This window comes from Octopus sinensis, linkage group LG17 (assembly GCF_006345805.1).
Source record: "Octopus sinensis linkage group LG17, ASM634580v1, whole genome shotgun sequence".
Classification (NCBI taxonomy): domain Eukaryota; kingdom Metazoa; phylum Mollusca; class Cephalopoda; order Octopoda; family Octopodidae; genus Octopus; species Octopus sinensis.
The window spans coordinates 21,816,458-21,832,177 of record NC_043013.1 but is presented as its reverse complement, the minus strand read 5'-3'; the positions used below and the strand labels follow the sequence as shown (position 1 = coordinate 21,832,177).

The 15,720-nt window shown below is 34.1% G+C and overlaps 1 long non-coding RNA gene across 1 annotated transcript; it reads left to right on the top strand.

The window, feature by feature from the left end:
• Nucleotides 1-5,660: 5,660 nt before the first annotated feature.
• LOC118766745 lies at nt 5,661-9,449 on the top strand. Its single transcript, XR_005002652.1, has 3 exons — nt 5,661-5,748; nt 8,729-8,764; nt 9,311-9,449. It is a non-coding gene; the product is annotated as an uncharacterized LOC118766745 (long non-coding RNA).
• Nucleotides 9,450-15,720: the final 6,271 nt, after the last annotated feature.

Genomic DNA, 15,720 nt, shown 5'->3' with positions numbered 1-15,720 from the left:
CGTTACAGTTTGTACTGAAATCACGATGAGGTCAATCCTCCCGGAATCAACCAAGTTAAGTATCAATCAATGGAATTTGTAGGAAATGCGAATGAAATTGCAGTCGAAGAATAAGAACTGTAGCTCCTGCAATGATTGGTAGATCGATTTTTATTCATTTTGTATGGATAAAACTTATATACCACATTTGAAAGGGATCACAAACATTAGTGTGCAACTGGTTTGATGTTGCGCATTTTTGTAGTCCTGAATAATTGATTTGTGCAGTGGCTTTCTACTCTCTTTTAACTGTTTGTGGATCTTTGTACGTATGTATGTATGTATGTATATATGTATGTATGTATGTATGTATGTATGTATGTATGTATGTATGTATGTATGTATGTATGTATGCATGTATGTATGTATGTATGTATGCATGTATGTAAGTACGTATGTATGTTTGTGTGATGTATGTATGTATGTATATATGTATGTATGTATATATGTATGTATGTATGTATGTATGTATGTATGTATGTATGTATGTATGTATGCATGTATGTATGTATGTATGTATATATGTATGTATGTATGTATGTATGTATGATGTATGTATGTATGTATGTATGCATGTATGTAAGTACGTATGTATGTTTGTGTGATGTATGTATGTATGTATATATGTATGTATGTATATATGTATGTATGTATGATGTATGTATGTATGTATGTATGCATGTATGTAAGTACGTATGTATGTTTGTGTGATGTATGTATGTATATATGTATGTATGTATGTATGTATGTATGTATGTATGTATGCATGTATGTATGTATGTATGTATATATGTATGTATGTATGTATGTATGTATGTATATATGTATGTATGTATATATGTATGTATGTATATATGTATGTATGTATGTATGTATGTATGTATGTATGTATGTATGTATGTATGTATGTATGTATGTATGTATGTATGTATGTATGTATGTATGTATGTATGTATGTATGTATGTATGTATGCATGTATGTATGTATGTATGTATATATGTATGTATGTATGTATGCATGTATGTATGTATGTATGTATATATGTATGTATGTATGTATGCATGTATGTATGTATGTATATATGTATGTATGTATGTATGTATGTATGATGTATGTATGATGTATGTATGTATGTATATATGTATGTATGTATGTATGTATGTATGTATGTATGATGTATGTATGATGTATGTATGTATATATGTATGTATGTATGTATGTATGTATGTATGCATGTATGTATGTATGTATATATGTATGTATGTATGTATGTATGTATGTATGTATGTATGTATGATGTATGTATGATGTATGTATGTATGTATGTAAAGATGCATGTACGAAGGAGTAGTTATACTGTCCTTAGTTACGGCCTTTAGTTACCGTCCCTTGTTATAATCCGTTGTTATGGCCTTTAGTTATCGCCCTCTGATGTAGTCCTTAGTTACGGTTTTTCGTTACGGTTTGTACTGAAATCGCGATGAGGTCAATCCTCCCGGAATCAACAAAGTTAAATATCAGTCAATGGAATTTGTAGGAAATGCGAATGATTGGTAGATCGATTTTTATTCATTTTGTATCGATAAAACTTATATACCACATTTGAAAGGGATCACAAACATTAGTGTGCAACTGGTTTGATGTTGCGCATTTTGTAGTCCTGAATAATTGATTTGTGCAGTGGCTTTCTACTCTCTTTTAACTGTTTGTGGATCTTTGTACGTATGTATGTATGTATGTATGTATGTATGTATGTATGTATGCATGTATGTAAGTACATACGTATATACGTATGTATGTATGTATGTATGTACATACGTATATACGTATGTATGTATGTATGTATGCATGCATGTATGTATGTATGTACGTATGTATGTATGTATGTATGCATGCATGTATGTATGTATGATGTAAGTATGAATGTATGTATGTATGCATGTATGTATGTATATATGTATGTATGTATGTATGTATGTATGTATATATGTATGTATGTATGTATGTATGTATGTATGTATGTATGTATGTATGTATGTACATACGTATATACGTATGTATGTATGTATGCATGCATGTATGTATGTACGTATGTATGTATGTATGTATGTATGCATGCATGTATGTATGATGTAAGTATGAGTGTATGTATGTATGCATGTATGTATGCATGTATGTTTGTACGTATGCATGCATGTATGTATGCAAGGATGCTTGTATGAACGAATAGTTAAGTGTGCGGATGTATGTATATTTATATACACCTATACATACACACACGTATACATTTAACCATCCTCGGTTTTGCTTTCATTAAAATTCACTGAGTCAGAAAATATTTTCAGCGATTGATCATTTTTATTGTTCAATCCCAAACATGTTTTGACGGATCTTGTTGCTTGCTTTGACAGCCCGCTCAGCCTTGATCAAGTTAGTTAAAAATCGAGACATCTTCCACCTCTACTGGAAGCAATGTATGCTGCTATTCTCGTGCCTGATACAACCTTCGAACTTCCTCATATTTCAGTCACTTTCTTTCATATTTCCACTCCGGATTCCTTGAAAGTTTTTCATTGTATGATTTGCCTAATAGTGGTTTTATCTCTAATTTAATATAATATATATATATATATATATATATATATATATATATATATATATATATATATATATATATATATATATTACTTACTACGCCACTCCGTCGGTTACGACGAGGAGGGTTCCAGTTGATCCAATCAAAAGAACAGCATACTCCTGAAATTAATGTGTAAGTGGCCCAGCGCTCAACAGACTCGAGTCGACCAAAGCTTTGTAAGTGAAATTACGGAGAAACTGTGTAGAATCCCGTCCAGTTGATAACAGTTGTAATATAAAGGTGAGACCGTGTCGCATTGTCTCAGTCTGGTTCTATCTGAGAATTACGTTAAGTGTACACCTATCAATAGAATGTTCTGTGACTTGTACACTAATTCAATGAGTAAGTTGTCCTGACGATCGAATTCATCGTCGAAATCAACGGAGATCCACTTAATCATCATATCAAATGTATTTTCATAATTCTTCTCCAAACTTTATCCACGTCCAAATAAGTTGTATATTACTTGAATCATCGCGTAAAGTGAACATTTTGTAGTTTTAATTTCAAATTCTTATCGTCAGTTCTATGTTAGTAAGATTTCTACTTTGTAATTAACCTTGTTAATTTCTGAGTGTGCAAGAGATCGTGAAATTGTTTAAATTGCTGATATCATCATTTACCGTTGATTACCAATATGTTAGAATGTTGAACATCCCTTTCTACACTGCTTATAGTGTCCCTTCGTTCGGATCTCCTATTGATTTCCTTATAAGTTCTAAAATCACGTCAGCTTAATAGAAAAAAGAATAATATTCCTCACGGTCATTAGATATGTGTGTGTGTGTGTGTGTGTGTGTGTGTGTGTGTGTGTGTGTGTGTGTGTGTGTGTGTGTGTGCGTGTGTGTGCGTGTGTGTGTGTGTGTGTGTGTGTGTGTGTCCGTGTCCACATTCATTCTATTTAGAATTCTCTTTCGCGACAAAAGAAAACGAATAATAAAATCAAGGTGTGTGCTGATTTTTGCACTGTTTTAAACGAATGTTTTAAAACGTGCCACAATCCGTTACTTTCTACAGAGGATATTTTTTCGAAATTAAACGGTGTCAAGATTTTTTCTAAATTGGATCTCTCTGACGCGTACCTACAATTAGAGTTGACGATGAATGCTCTAAATGCATAACAATTAACACACAGGAAAGACTGTATAAATACAACAGGTTACAATTTGGCTTAAAAGTCGCACCAGCGATTTTTCAACAGATTTTAGATGCAATATTAGTGGATTGTGAATTTGAAATTCCATATCTGGATAATACACTCATTAGAAAAACAAATCTAGATATGAACACGTAGAACACGTAAAATATGTACTCGAATAAATTAGATTATTACGTCCTTAATTGAGTGTACCGATTGGCAGTGTACTGATCGGAGAGAGGTGAGGGAGAGTAATTCTTAAAAGGGAAGATGTTATGGAAAGATTCTGACCACCCACAATGTAACTGAAGGTGGACTGACTCATTGTTATAAAATAAAGAACTGTGAGCGATTGGCAGGTCAAGTTGGTAAGCAGTTCACTGTGAGCCGTGATTGAGAGCGTTGAATCTCAGGTAATAGTAATAATAGCGAGAAGTTGTTAAATTATATATATAAAATAATATTATATATATATAAAATAAAATTACATGCAGATGACTCGTTGCAAATAGATCAGATTGTTTGCAGCAGCGAAGTTTCTGTCGTAGAAACTGAGCATTTGTTTCATGATATTCTAAAACAACACGCATGAAGCATGGACCTGAGAGTGAAAGACACCTGAGAGGATGTTGCATGGTGAACGGACACTGTCAAAGAAGATTCCTAGCGAATTTCTTGAAGAAACATGAGCAAATGCCTATGGTTATCCATGCTACAGGTGACGCCAAGGTTGGACAATACAAGTTATTAAAGTTAATAATAGGTGTGTAGTCCTCAATAGAAAAGGACCAATGTCGTACTTTCAAAGCGCATGTAAATATGCAAATATGTCCGACTACCAACTCAATGAAATATAAATGCTACAAAAACATTAATTTTAATATAAGTAAAAGGAAGATAGACGTTGAAGTTGTACGTGATGAAAATATATAACAGACCCCATGCTATTATACTCGCTGCCAGTGCAACAGCAAGAATCTTTCTTTTACAGAGAAAGTAATGAGAAAGAAGCGTTAGAGAGAGAGAAGAGCTGCCCGTCGTAACACGCCTCTACCATCATGGTTTGTCCTTAGTAAATGATACAGAAATACAAGATGCCGGTTGCATATTGATATTCCTTATCATTATGTGTGTGACAAAGGGATGACTGTTTGGAAACTACACGAGAGATGAGAAGAGAGAATTATTTCAAGACTTTAGTTTCCAAGTCCAAAGCAAGAAGAAATATTTTATCTGAGATTGTAATTGTTACCTGTTGAAGGAGCTCGCATGTTTTGACGATCTTAAAACAGCTGATGTTGTACGATAGATGTTGGCATGAAATAGCTGTCATCGTTTTAATAACGCAAGTAGAAATATACTTTATAAATGAGTGCGACCCTTTAGTTTCAACTCACAGCAGGAAATGTCACATTTAAGAATTATTGGAATTTTTAAAAGAATGAGAAACGGCAATGTCTTTAGATACGAAATTTATCAATGGTTGCTTTATTTGTTTTTGATGAAGTTGTTGGTATTTTTGTGTAGTAGTATAAACATGCATACGCATACACATGCAAAAGCACACATACATACACGTACATGCATACACATACACACAGACAGGTACGCACACATACACACACTCACACACACACACACACACACATATATATATATATATATATATATCATCTGGTGATCTTATGCCATCTCAATCGTTAAGTCAGCACCTTTCCACTAGGAGTATCTTTATAAAGTGTATTGAATAGATACAAACACTTCAGTTGTGGAATACAATGCCAGCTAATAGTGATAAATCGATACGAAGTTCATATAATGATTATCCTTCATTAAGAGGATAAATTCAAACAAGTAACATCTCGTTCTTGAAAGCCATTTCTACCTAGAAACCAGACAGGATGTTGAGGAGGAATTATCTTCAAATTATTTGTAAGTAAATGTTTTATTGTATAATAAATAATGCTTTTAATTTTTAAGAGTTTAGCCATCACGACTGAGACCCTACAAGAACACACTTTATATATATATGAGTTCAGTAAAAAATTAGATGCAGATGAATACGGTATTTAAGTTGAGGGACCAGAATTTAGTACGGTTATTATCCATACAATTTCAAAGTAAGCTGATTAAAATCAAAATAAGCAACAAGGTTATTCAAAAGTATGCAATTTTCTTTTCCTTCCTCTATTGTGGTAAAACTTTGGTATATACTGTAAATCCTCGAGTATAATCCGATTTTTTCCTAAAATCTAAAGGTCAAAATACCCAGTGCGTACTATATACGAGGTTAAAAATGAAAATTATTTTCTAAGCTATGCCCGAGTCTCTATTTGCTGTCTGGTTATGTTTATTCAGGCGTATTTTGTGATGTCGGGCGTGAAAATACCTTAAGCTAAACCTGGAAGCAATGAAGTCATAAAAGAATCATCCATAAGAAGGAGTGCATATTATACACATGGTTTAGGTTTTTCAGAGGTACAGCCCCCCCCCCAAAAAAAAATCCCCTGCGTGGTATACTCAAGGGTGGACTATAGTCGAGGATTTACGGTACTCCAAATATTCAAAGAAGTTTTATCCTTATGTTAAAATTTCATTCTTAATAATCTTCTTGATTACCCTAAATTTTAACTTTATACAATTAGACAATATTGTTTGAAAAGATCTTAAGAAATTACTTGATTTATCTCTTTCTTAAATGGCTCTACCCTCCTGATCTTAGTATTGACAAGGGCCTTTATATAAATAACCCTTCTAAACAAGTACAACTAAGAAACTATAAATATCATGTAGGGAGTAACAATATTAACTTCTTAAATCTTTGATATGACTCTTAATTTAAAAAAAAAACATTAGTGTAAAATATGATTGTTCCGTAACTTAAATATTCCTTTAGCTGACATCAAACATCAGTCTTTTATTGATATTAGCTAAATAAGTAAATATATAATTTTTAGTCTAATATAATTTGAATTATTATACTTTTTCTAAAAATCTTCTCTATTGGTGTTAATAAGCAACATATGCTTTACCATAGTATTGGTAATTAAGTTATTTTATTCCCTTTTCTATGGTGTTCTGCCCTACCTGATCATTTTATTGTATTTCTTTATTATTTTATAATTAGCCTTTATTTATAAAATTAATTCTAGCTTTTGTATCTCTATAAATTGATACTATACTGGTATATTCACTACTTATTAAAAAACTGCTTAGATTATAATTTTCTTAATAGATAATTAACATGTTCCTTTGCCTCAATACTCCTTTATTAATACCAGTTTATACCAATTAATCAATATTTTATTCACCACTGAGTATCACAAGGAACGATTGTCATGTGACTATATCTTAATAATGTTACATGCAGACGACCCGTTGACGCAACAAGATTTCTCAATGAAGAGAGACGTTTGCATAACCAAATTCCTGCCAAAATGAAAGACTGCGATGCGTGGAAACAAGTGCAGGGTTTACCAATAAATGTGCCTTCGTATTCCTTCTTGTTACTCCAACTTATGCAATTATACATGTATGTATGTATGTATGTATGTATGTGTATGTGTGTTTTTATATGTATGCACATATATATACACATGAGTATACATATATATTACAAATGAATATACATATATGTATGTATACATACATTCATACATACACACATACACACATACACACATACATACATACATGCATACATACATGCTTATATATATATAAAATGGGTGAATATTAACATGACCTAAATCTTCTGAACTAGGCCTATCCCTTGTCCAGTGAGATCAAAATTAATCAGGGATCGTTGCTTGTTACTAGACTCTACGACACTCACCCTCAGTGTTCGTTGGCTGTCACTCATTTCCACGACACTCACTCTATTGAGTTATTGGCTATTTTTATGCCATCTCTATTACTTAAATCCAACAAGACTATTTTGAATCGTTGTGTAAAAGTCTGGCAGTTTCGTATGGAAGAATTAGTTAATATAAATTTTATGTCGTAACTCTCTACGACAATTTTCTTTGACTTCTAAATGTACTGTAAATATTAAATGTACGTAAATAAACTAATTTAGTAAATAATTTCTCTTTCTTCATTTTCTTCAACCTGTTAATGAGATTTATTTCTGTATCCATGAAACTGTTATTATTTATTTCTGCATCCATGAAACTGTTATTATGTACGTTTCAGCGTCTTGGTGTATAATTCATCACGGTGTTTACGCAGCCTGAGTTAAGATTTATGTATAGTGATAATACTTATAGTTAAGTTATAAGTGACTGGTTTATCACTATAGATTTCTACTCAGTAAACATCTATATTTATTATCTTTTCCAAGTCAAAAACATTCTACACCAGATAATCCAACACAACCTTATATACTGGTGACAAGCCGACGTGGACTTAGAAAAGTCTACTCAGGAGAATAATCACTCTATAAATAAGATAGAATCAACCCGTTATAAAAGTGGTGACTCGCCTTTATAAAAAGTGGTTAATTCTGCGAAGAAGTTATACGTAATACTTTCACTAAAGTCTCTGAAGTGTCTAGAATGTTCTCTTCCAAGAAATACTGATGCTTCTGATCTCGTTTGAAACAAAAAACATTTCTTTTTATTTCTTCCTCTTTTTTCTATTTTTGCTCCTCTCCTTTTTATTTCACTCTAACTCCTCCTACCCCTCTCTCTTCTGTTCTCTCTCTTTCTTTCCCTCTCCAATTTATCGCTCTCCCTCATTATTTCAATGGATAATTTTTTGGTGATGTAGTGGTGGTCATCGCCGTATTTGTTACTGAATTATGCTTGTAGCACTTCTCTTTCTTATTCCTTTCATCTTCATTCTTTGTAAATTAATGTTAAACGTGGATATGAAATATGAAATTTTTTTCCAAAATAAATTTTCGTTGCAGTTCTCTTCTACATCTCACTGACATTTGGAAATGGACGTAAGTAAATTTATATCAATATATAGACATATATCTATGAAAATTATGAAAACCACTACACAAAACTTTAATTTATAAGTTCAGTGAAGGAAAATATTTTCCTTCTCTAAGTAAATTAGATGAAAAGAAGACTCAAGATAAATCTCGTATTATGACGAATTCAATTCTTAACATAATTTCCACAGTTTTCCGTCAGTTTGTAAGCATTTTGTTAAATAAAACAAAGTGCTGGTATTAGGGGACATTCTTTACAACAGACAACCGTTAAACATTATAGTATATAACTTGTGAATCATTTAAATAATAGAATTAATTAAACAACATTAAAGACTCATTCGCAGTCATTTTCATTAAACAGATTATATATCCCAAGATGCTTTGTACCTACAATATGGTAGTATCAACTTTCTTCACTTCTTCCTGGTAAAAATATCAATGCTGATCCTGAAACATTTAATATTCTCTATCTTTATTATTATCTATTTTCACAATGATTTATTTTCGTCTTCGTATTTTGGTTGTTAAATTTGCCTGGCTTTGTTACAGTTGAATATCTGAAGTATTTTATGAAAGTACCAAACTGTGCTCTGAAAGACGGTAAAACATTGATGACACTTGATCTGGATGCCTTCCACTGTTCGAAGAGTTGTTTTGAAACTTCTGCATGTAAATCCTTTGTGAGCAGAACGGTAATTCCAAGCTGTATTTTATACGAAGAAGACTCAACAGAGAGGATGCTAATAAGTGAATATAATATCCATTTTTATCAGTTGAGAAGATCTGTGCCAACCAAGTATAGAGACGGTAAACAAATTTGAATCTTTTTGTGTTTATTTCATTCCTTGACTTGTATTCTATGTTTTAGTCCAAAGAGAAACAATACTGTCGGCATTTGAAAATTGACTGCGATTTCTCTGATCGATGTAGATTAGCGTGTGTTGAAAAATAATTGTTTGTAGAGTTAAAGTTCTAATAAAGTTTTGAGTGATGTGTTTAGCAGAAAATGTATTTCTACGCTGTACCTTGAAAAACAGCCGCAAGAGAGGTAAGCTCTGTTCATTGTGCAACAACATGTGCAACAACAAGTCAATTCCATCAAGAATCATCACAGAAATGTTATGATTTATACAGAAGGTGGAACATGTAGAGATTCCCATTTGGTGTATGCGGCAGAATGCACGAAACACAATTCAATTTATGTTCGTTGCACAAAAGAACAATTAAACAAAATATTTAATGGACACAAATAGGATTTCAGGCACAATAACAGTAGTTCGACAGAAGTTGCTGAACATTTTTCTTCAAACGGCTGCAATTTTGAAAAAGATTTTAAAGTGCATATTCTCAGTGAATATTCTCAATCTGCTTCACTTTCACTTCTCAAAGTGCATGAGCTTACACATAGATTGGCAAACAAAATATTGGTCGGAAGTTTCCAGCTGCATTCCCTTTACTTGAGTCCTTCTGGCATAGTACCGTTCTTCCTTTTGTCATCCAGGCCATTATTTGGATGTCACTATTCGGTACTTCGTCCATCTGTCTCGTAGTTCTCCTGTGCAGTGTTGTCAAGTTTTTAAACCAAAAGCCCTGAACCCCATCTGGGCCAGGTGCTTCCGGATAGGAATTTTCCTGCACTGATCTCTAATCAGCTCGGTTATTCACAAATTTTTCTGCTGATACTCTCCATTCTCCTCTTTGAGTCTCTTTAACCACTCTGCTTCAGTTTCGTGTCGTTTCTCCTGAGACTATATGTTTGAATCGAAACTTTTTCTTTCTTCAGCATCCGGAACGGCTTTTTCACCCTTTTCTTTCCCAGTTCCTGATAGAGTATTTTCTGATTTTGTTCGAAAAGTCTGTTTAATCTGTACTGCTCAATTCTCTGTTCATATCACTTTAGTTTATGTGCTTTAGCTTCCAACCTCTGTTTTAATTCCTCAATCATATCATTGATTCCCTTTCTCTTCACCCTATACCTCCTCTTTAGCACAACATATTTCACTCACTGAACTTCATTTCTCTTTTTCCGTTCCAAAATATTAACATGGTTTCTGGTCTCGTTTATAGACTGCGTTATTCTCCTTCTCCACCTTCAGGTTACGTTGACATTTACCTTTGGCTTTCAAATCTATATTCCGGGCTATAAATTTCGAGATTGCATTTATCAGCTTGTTGGTGTCCTGATATCACCGATGATATCATTTATCTTCCTGACCCATTCATTGAGTTTCATTCTGTCTACTTTTTAAAACATTATTAATATATATTATTATTGTCATTATTATTATAATTGTTGTTATTGTTAGTATTATTATTCATATACACTCAACAGATAGGACTGTTGGAAAAGAAAAGAATCCTAACATCGGGCTCGCACAAGTAGCTTTAGATAGCAAGAACCTTCCTAAGTATGCTAGCTTTCTTCAATGACACTTTTCTGCAGCTGCACTATACTGGGTTTTATGCCTATTTCATCTCTCCATCTGTTCAGAAGAGAAAAACCTAAGCCACACAAACACACAATATGAAAACTAATACAACAACAGGATCAAACAAAACCCCATAACAAAACATTATCCCGCCCCCACAAAAACATGCAGCACGCACCACCCCACCAGCACAAAGTTGCAACAAGCGATGCAATAGAAAGTTGCTTGAAAGTTTCAGATGTCGAACATTAATAGTGGTGATGACGATGGTGACGAACGTTACCTTACCTCAGTTTATGAGAGACAGGAGTTTCGGCAGAAACTCAGATTGTAACAGCGAAAATGAAGCTGGTCCTTTAAGGGACGGCCTCTCGCTTGGCGGTGGATCAGTAAAGATGCAGACTGACCACAGCTGTCATTGTAATACAGCATCAGCAGATAATAGAGCAGGGAGGAGGAAGTGGACCAGCGAAGAAAACAGGATAGTGATACAATGCTACTTAGAAAGTGAACTTAAAAGAAGGGGCTCTAGAAAACGGATGTTAACACTTTGGGTAGAGAAGGGTATGTTTAAAGTGATTGGGTAGAGATTAGTTGATCCAGCTAATGCTATTAGGAGGAGAAAGTGGATGACAGAATTGGAAGTAGAAAAGAATACAAGAGAATTAAGAGAACTGGAAAAGAAAGACGTGGCAGTGGGGAAGACAAACATCAGCATAAGAGATACAGCTCTAACCAAAGAAGAAGAGGAAGATCAGAAGATTTTAGATGCGTTGCCGGATGTAATAAGTAAAGAAGTAAGAAAAAGAACGCCAGCATTAAAAGACACTAACAGAAGGAAGCTGCTAGAAGTAACCAGGAAAATAGATTCTATTATCAGGAGGATAGATACTAAAAATATAGAAGACACTAACTAATTGGTTTATACAGGAGAGGTTGTAGTCACCAGAAGATTAGATATCTCACAGGGAAAGATTAGAAAAAAAAACAAATGTGGAAAAGGAGACTATAAAATAAAATGAAGACTTTAAGAGAAGATCAGAGGAGAATAGAAGCCTAGAAAACAAACAAGTTAGGAGAGGCAAGATGTAAATCTTGCCCCGATGAAAGATACTTAGTCAAAGAGAAAGGATATGGGACAAAAATAGAAGCGTTGAAACAGCGTATCGTAGCGGTAGCAGGCAAGTTCTCCAGATATCAGAAAAGAATAGATCAGTAACAACAGATTAGAGAATTTGAGACAGACCCGAGGAGATTTTATAACCAAATGAATAATAGAGAATGAAGTACTGAAGACGAGAAAGCTAAGTTCTGGTGTGATATTTAGGATATGCCAGTCAATCATAATGGAGATGCCGTATGGTTAAAGAAAGTGAGTGAGAAGTAGTCAGACCCAAGATTTGTTTTATGTTTGATCCCCCTCAGTTTAGTATTAAGGAAGGCAAAAGCAGGGTATCAGTTCAGAATAGTATTGGAAAAATTACCCATCACGTGGATGATCTGAAGCTTTTTAGCTTTTCAGTAAGAATGAAAATGAAATAGATTTCATAACAGGGTAAAGATATAGGCATGGAATTTGGCACAGATAAGCGTGCAATATTAGTTATGAGAAGGGGACAGGTGGTCAACAATGAAGGCATCCAATTATCAGATGGCCAACATTAAAATTATTTGAAAGGAAGAGAGAGTTATAAGTATCAAGAAGAATTAGAATCTGGCAGAGTTCTAACTACAGAAATGAAAACGAAGCTTAAAAAGGAGTAAATCAGAAGTGTGCGGAATTTAATGAAGTCAAAGCTAAAAGGTTCGACTCTACCAGTCGAGATCGGTGGATCTGTGGATGTTCCGATTTAGAAATTTATAGAGGACTAGCTAAGATATCTGGCGTTGCTCGGGATTCAAATGGCAGAGTTCGTATATATATTACAGTTATGTTGAAACAGGTGATACGGGAAAGGGCATCATTGACAACAAAATATTTGTGGAGTAAATAATGATGGTCTAATTCAACTAAGTGTCATGTAATACGTCCATTTGGAGGATTCCATGTCAAAGACTATCATGGACAATTGGGAGAGGAAGGAGGTATGTATTTTTTGAACCCACCGAAAAGTTGTTAGTGGATATACTCGCCTTTGAGACGGTCAGCACTGCGTCTCAGACGACCCCCTCGTATGGTTGACAGTCAAATGAATGGAGGTAATGGAGATATTGTATTCCGGAAATGGGTACATTCCGGAAATGGGCTGCAATGGGAGACGGCGACGGGGAAGTGAACTGTTGAAATGTTGCAGAAGGCGAAGGGTTGATATTGGATTTCTGGTGTAGCTGTAGGATTAGAAACATAAAGTGAGCATATGCAGTTATATGAGAATATGTAGTAATGGATCACTTGCATAAAGAAGGCATAATTGCTTAGCGCGTGGTTTGTATATAGTATGTCTGTATTTTTGTATGCAGTGTAAACTCACGAAATATCAGCAAATGGACGAGATAGGCTCACTTGTATGGAACCAATAATTTGATGGTAAATGCCACAATAATTATTACAGACAGATAAGGAATTATATATATATATATATATATATATTACTTATATAGGATAAATTTCTTAATGAAAGGATAAATATGTAATTGTAAATACCTTGCAACCTTACAACGGCTGCGATAATTATTAACTGGAAATGGAACAGTAAACGTGTATCTTTATATTTACGTTGTACCTTGCCACCTCATTGTCTTTTTTTCAAGAGTTTCCCGTCTAGAACTCACGAACATACATTCATGCATGCCAGTCGTTACATATGTATATGTATGTGTAGATGTATGTGTATGTTTCATAACGTACGTAAGGCGGAAACATGCATACTCACAGACACATACACACTCATACACTCACAGACAGATACACTTATACAAAATGTATCCTCGTCGTCATTGTGGCACAAAATATTCCTGACATACACTCACATACATATACTGAAATAGCCACACAGACATACATTCACGCATGTCAGGCGTTACGTATGTATATATCTTTGTAGATGTGTGTATGTTTAATAACGTACTTAACACGGAAAGACACATACTATGAGATATATACACACTCATACACTTACACACATACACTCAGAAACAGATACACAGTCATCTACAAAATGTGATGTCGTTGTCGTCGTGGTATAAAATGTCCTGTTGACCTGTTGACAATAGAAAGATTATCTCTATAAAATGTTATATTGTTTTAATCAAAATGAAAATAAAATTTCGTTTTGATACTGGCCAGCGCTCACATACATATAGTAAGATAGACACACACCGTCACACATTCACGCATGTCTGTCGTTATATATGTATAGATGTGTGTGTATGTTTAATAACGTATCATTACGTATGTCATATACAAAATGTGATGTCGTTGTCGTTGTAAAATAAACTGTCCTGTTGACAATAGAAAGATTGCAGCGTGGAAGAGCACACAGAAAGCGTTAGTTTCACTTCAATATTTAAATTTCATTTGTATCAAATTATTTTCGTCGCTTTGAAACTGCGACCTGTTCACTGACAAGACTTCGTGCTGCATCTGAGAAAGTAACAGTTAGTTCATGATATATATGTGCTCATGCATGTATGTGTGTAGGTATGCATGCATGTATGTATGTACATGTGTAAATGCGCATGCATGCATATACGTATGTGTGAATGAGCATATACATGTAAATGTATATTTATTTACTGATATGTGTATCTGTTCAAGTATATATAACTGTTACTCCGTCGACAGTTGTGTATATATATATAATGTTCTGAGCAGATGATCACAGATCAAATCATTTGCTATGCAAGTACATCTCTGTAAACAGAAAGATTATCTCTATGAAATATTATTATTCAATCGAAATGAAAAGAAAATTCGTATTAACACTGACCAACCCTCACATACATATAGTATGTTTAATAACGTACCTAACGCGGAAAAATACATACACATACACTGTGTGACATATACGCACTTATACACTCAAAAACATACATTCACAGACAGATACACAGTCACGTAGAAAATGTAACGCCGTCGTAGCTAGAATTAAAACTAAAAGTATAAAAGTGAAACAATATATCATATAACAATATAGATGTTAGGTTCATAGGTATATATCTACATATATACATATACATGGATACGTATACACACATATACATACGAGGGGCGTTCAATAAGTAATGCCCCTGACCCACTTCCCATAGCAGTAGAGCAACGAAACTTGGCACAGTTATTAGTCTTTTTCTACATAGGAACCACCCAGAGTTACGCATTTCACACATCGTTTGATGCAGCTCTGGAGACCATTTTTGTAGAAGATCCCGGCTTGGTCCTCCAACCACGACGTGACTTCAGAAATCAAGGCTGCATCATCTGGGAAACGCTTTCCTTTCAAAAACAACTTCATGGCTGGGAAGAGATGAAAATTAGAGGGTGCAGGGGGATGAGTTCATAGCCGTACGCCTGTGCTTCTGATCTGGCGACAC